The following is a 5,361-nucleotide window of genomic DNA, read 5'->3' as shown; positions in this document are numbered from 1 at the left end:
TTCTGATAAAAAACCGCAATTTCTGTGGTAATCATACAATTACGTCCAGCACGAGAGCGCCCATTATCGATTGAGGGCCGGAAGGAAAACTCCTCCGTGCATGAAATGGTCACTTTACAACCAATTGACGGAAATCAATTAACCCTCGCAAACTCACCATCAAACAAGTGCTCGACCGGAATTCATGAATAATCCTTTCAACACCCCCGACCGGCACATGGGGGGGGGCCTGTCGGGAAGGTGTGGTAAGCGTTCAGTAGATGGTTGAAAAAAGTGATTTTAAATGACCATTCTGCCCCGGCACCCGGCACACGCATCCCACTGACCGCGCACCGATTTCCAAACAAATCCACTCCGAATGGGGCACCCCACGAGGTGTGCATGAATTTTTGAACCAATTTTTCAAATAACCACACACACACACAGAGGCCCACCCATTCCTGGAACGTTGTCCTCATCAGTTGCGCCCGTGTAATGGCCGGCAAAAACCGTCCGCCCGGTACGCCTTCGCCCGCAAATGGGTAGATTATTCAGACGTGCCCAGAATTTCATTGCACCACGGCACTACCACGGGCGTACAACACATTTTCGCGCATTTCGATGGTATGTTTCATAAAAATTTAGCTTCCCACGTGTTTCAACCGGTGTGGCAAGCCGAGGAACGGGGACGGTGTAGCTGAAGCCGAAAGGAGAAAAGAGCATCGTGGCGAAGCTTATTTTTTGTCCTCTCCAAACCCGTGCGTTGATGGTGGTGGTTGAGCGTGGTTAAGAGTTTGGTGTTTGACATTTTGAATATTCAATTAAGCTGCTCGAGCAGAACGATTCGCGGCGCGGGTGTCACAACGGTGCTGCTGATTATTCCTTCCGGTAAAGAGGATGTACCGAATAGACATGGGCAAGAAGAGCGGGAATCATAAGGTTCGCTCGCTCCCATTAGTGAGCGGGCGCTCGCCACTCTTCATTCCAGAAAAATATGATTCGCCCGCTCACATAGAAAAATATAAAAAAAAGCTCGTTTGAAACTAGTTGCCCCGAGAAACAAAAAATCTAAATCTATAATACTGTTGGGCTTATACGGAATGTAAATAGCCGCATGTAAAAAAATCAAATATTTTTATTGCGGTTAAAACTAAAACTCAAATTAACGTTTTTATTAAACAAAAAAAACATCACAAGCTACTGTCGTCGACCTACACTGGCTATTCCAAACACACGTTTAAAACATCGTACAGCGCGAGCGCATCGTATGTGCAAAACAGACAGAAAAAAACAGTCTTGCTTGCAAGCGCACTGCTTGTCCAAAATACGTAGCGAGAAGATCAGGGTAGCTCGCGAGCGCACTGCCTATCCAAAATCCATGCAGAAAAAAACTGCCTAGCTCGCGAGCGCACTGCCTATCCAAAATCCGTGTAGAAAAAAACAGGGTAGCTCGCGAGCGCACTGCCTATCCAAAATCCAAGCAGAAAAAAACTGCCTAGCTCGCGAGCGCACTGCCTATAGAAAATCCATGCAGAAAAAAACAGGGTAGCTCGCGAGCGCACTGCCTATCCAAAATCCATGCAGAAAAAAACAGGGTAGCTCGCGAGCGCACTGCCCATCCAAAATACGTAGCGAGGAGATCAGGGTAGCTCGCGAGCGCACTGCCTATCCAAAATCCATGCAGAAAAAAACAGCCTAGCTCGTGAGCGCACTGCCTATCCAAAATCCATGCAGAAAAAACAGGGTAGCTCGCGAGCGCGCTTCCCATCCAAAATACGTAGCGAGAAGAACAGGGTAGCTCGTGAGCGACCGGTAGGCCCAAAATCCATTCATAAAAAAACAGCCCAGCTCGCGAGCGCCAATATGCATAGTGAGAGGATCAAGCTGGCTCGCGAGCGCGCTGCCTGGACAAAATACGTAGTGAGAAGAGAAGGGGCGCTCGCGAGCTACCCTGATCTTCTCGCTACGTATTTTGGATGGGCAGGGCGCTCGCGAGCTACCCTGTTTTTTTCTGCATGGATTTTGGATAGGCAGTGCGCTCGCGAGCTAGGCAGTTTTTTTCTGCATGGATTTTGGATAGGCAGTGCGCTCGCGAGCTAGGCAGTTTTTTTCTGCATGGATTTTGGATAGGCAGTGCGCTCGCGAGCTACCCCCTCTCAACAATCTCAGAGAGAATTTGTATGAAATTTCTTGGGCTTGTTCTCGGCTTGTTCTCGGCTTATTGGTATAAACGTCACTCAGAGAACAAGCCCAATATGAACAGGCGCTCAGTGACGTCACGGTGTAGCCGTATTGATGCGAGTCCACACAATGGGGGTCGACCCATTCCAACTGCTGTCAAAATGAAACAACAAAGGTATTTGGTTTGCATGCGTTTTATTGAACAATAACAAGTCGACAAGTGGCGTCGTTTTGAGTAGCTAAAAATCAGTTCCGGATTTACGTTTTGTCCTATTCCAGCTCGTATTAGTTAGTGAAATAGTTGTTCGGCTTCCGGTAAATCTGTAAGTGAAGGAATCAAAGCGTTAATACATCGAAATCATAACAAATTAGTTGATTTTACCTGTACCTATTATTTTAGATAATCATGACATCAAACGTCGGACGAGCTCCGGATGCTTCGACGAGTAGTTCCCAGGAGTGTCCTTGTGTAGAACTAGCGCAGGAAAATAAAAAAGATATAAGGACAGTTTTGAATGCAGTGATGGACGTGCGAATGAAACAGGACGAGATTTTAAAAACTCAAAGCCAAAGCCAAGTTGAACCAACCCAAAATGATGATGGGCATATGGAAGATGAAGAATACTTTTTGTTCGCTTTGGTTTCAACCAAGATCGGTCTAGATGACTTAGAAGAAAGCATAGCGTCAGCAGAGCGCTTCAATAATTTAAAAGGATGGCTTATGAAGAAGGTAAAAGCATCAAACGCAAAGAGCAGAATGCATCGCGTTCTTTACCTATTATTTAATAGGATATTTATAGTAGATTGCAGTTGGAGTGGACGGGGAGGCAACGGGCCTAAGGTAGAATTCAGGAAATATTCTAATATCCTCCGTCTATTTGCTGTTGTCGGAGGAGCAGGAAGGGCTTTAGAGGATTCTATTGTTGAGGATTTTTTTATAAAGAAATTTAAAAATTCGCAATCAGCTGCCCAAGCGAAAGGCATTGTGAAAAGTGTCAGTCGTGGTACGTTTTCAAGAAAGAAGAAGAAGAATTAGATAAATAAGATAGAGTTCAATAATGTTCCTTTCACGATTTTTTTTGCTTTGGATTTGTTGATATTGATAAGGTTTTTTTTTTATTTTTGATTGTTGCTGAACTATTAGTCAATTGAAAAATATAAGGGAATTCATAAATGCTAGTAAATGTTGATAGTAATTGATTTTTTGGTTTAAGGTAGTTGTATGAATTATTCTAAATAATGTGGATATCAGTAAATATAAAATATTATGGAGTTTAAGTTATAAAAAGTTTCTATGAGTAATTTTCCTTTAACATACCAATTTTTATATTCATAATTGATTGAACTGGTACAATGAATAAGTTGCAAAGTTAGCTTTAAGATTATTACCATAATTATGACACTTCATAGTTATCATACTTTGTGAATAACTTTTACAGAACAGAGATGGTCACATGCACGTTTGTCGAATACTCACTTGCTTACCTTTTTATCAAGTGCTAACCAGTTTTGAGGTCTACCATTAACCGCTTTCAATACAGCGCCGTCGTTTATTAAATGATCTGTTGATGAGGTCTAATGGGAACGTATGTTTTCAAGTGGCACGACCATTTACGGGACTCATACAACCTGAAATTTATATTAAATATATTTTCACAATTATAAGCTTGGAATAACGGTCCCCAAAGCGTACTTACTCAAAGATGTATATGTTTAAGTACAAGCAAGCAACGCCATACATACGCTTCGCGCAGCAGCATGAAGCCTTGCGCGTACGATGCCTTTCGCGCTCCGTGCTCCAGCGAGTTGTTTGCTGCCCTGAGCACGTTCATCCTTCGGCGTGGATAAGTAGCTGGAGAAGTCTGCTTCGTCTTTTGGCATCACCGGAACGCTATGGTACATTGCGACAATTTCCGTCAACTTGCCCACACCCTTCTGGCCGGCCCTGTCACGAATACAATCCAGCAAGTATCCCTTATAGTCGCAGTAGAATGATCCACGTGATATCGATCAGAAACGCATTCAGCACATCCTTGTTCCACACGTCGAAATCCTTTCCTTCTGTGTCTTGCCGAACGCCAGCATCAGGTGGCACGCTGAGCAGATCAGTTGCATGTAATCGTACTCTTGTGTCGTGCCTGGACATCGTCCCGTTGTGTACAATTTCCACAGTGTCCGGCACTGCATATGCCGATTCGTTCACAACACGGGTTACCGTTAGATTTTGCGCATATAACCTACCGGGAGAAAGGTCACCTACATTACAACCAGTCAATTTAAATAGAACAAGTTCAACCCACCGGGAACATTTCCTTCATCCCCGGAAAAAGCGTCCGGGTGTGGGAAGGGTCGTAGCGAGCCCCTTCCTCTGCACCGCTTAACAGCTGCAGACGATGTCGACTAAATAATCCCCGTCAGAAAAGGTTATATGGCACAAATCACATCCTAAAATGAAACAATCATCGAAATTAAACACAAGCACACCTTACCTCAGCGTCAGCGTCGTGCTTGAAGGTTAAAAATTTCATCCTGCTTTATTGAATGCTCCAAGCTATTTTTTTGGCTTCCACCACAACTAAATAATACTGTCGTGGTTAGTTTTATGTTTAATCTACAAAACAAAACGTTTTTTATAAGAAATATCACATAATTTGCACAAAATACTCACAAGATCGCCGCACACGCAAAAACTTGCTGTTTACATTTTGGCTTCACTCTCATTTGACATGTCAAAAATTTGCAAGCCCCGAAGTGTGGATCAAAAAGGGGGGTGGGAGGGGAGAGAAGGTGATGAGATCGAAGCGGCACGAAATGGCCGTTGCAAAAACCGCATGCTCAGAACGCTAAGTCCCAGAAGAAGGAGATCGAGCTACGAATGTGACAGAGAGGGCATGAGAAAATGAGAGAATTTGAGTGCCATTGTTGGGAGGGCCCTGTTCTTCTCACTGCGTATTTTTGATAGACAGTGCACTCGCGAGCTAGGTTGTAGAGTCGCTGATAAACAGCTGGTTTTTAACACTTTAAGCGCCGTGTCATATAAATTCGCATGACGGTTTTGCTCACCGTTCAGCTTTGCATCTGACGCTCAGTGATTCTCTTGAGAACGAATGAGGTAGGAAAGAGAGAACGAGAACGACATGTGCTACGCCGCTTATCGCAATGAAACAAAAGAGTGATAACAATCGCACGAGAAACTGTCGC

At 44.0% G+C, this 5,361-nt stretch overlaps 2 long non-coding RNA genes across 2 annotated transcripts; both read right to left on the bottom strand.

Moving 5' to 3' along the window:
- Window positions 1-2,140: 2,140 nt before the first annotated feature.
- On the bottom strand, window positions 2,141-3,783 carry LOC133393824 (uncharacterized). Its single transcript, XR_009766414.1, has 3 exons — window positions 3,646-3,783; window positions 2,549-2,635; window positions 2,141-2,481 (listed from the first exon to the last, which is right to left on the bottom strand). It is a non-coding gene; the product is annotated as an uncharacterized LOC133393824 (long non-coding RNA).
- Window positions 3,784-3,987: 204 nt separating this feature from the next.
- LOC133393823 (uncharacterized) lies at window positions 3,988-5,085 on the bottom strand. The gene is made up of 3 exons (XR_009766413.1): window positions 4,829-5,085; window positions 4,461-4,771; window positions 3,988-4,397 (listed from the first exon to the last, which is right to left on the bottom strand). It is a non-coding gene; the product is annotated as an uncharacterized LOC133393823 (long non-coding RNA).
- Window positions 5,086-5,361: the final 276 nt, after the last annotated feature.

The sequence above is a fragment of the Anopheles gambiae genome, chromosome 3 (genome assembly GCF_943734735.2).
Source record: "Anopheles gambiae chromosome 3, idAnoGambNW_F1_1, whole genome shotgun sequence".
In the NCBI taxonomy this organism is placed as follows: domain Eukaryota; kingdom Metazoa; phylum Arthropoda; class Insecta; order Diptera; family Culicidae; genus Anopheles; species Anopheles gambiae.
Note: the sequence above shows the minus strand (reverse complement) of the source record. Positions and strands in the feature narration are given on the sequence as shown.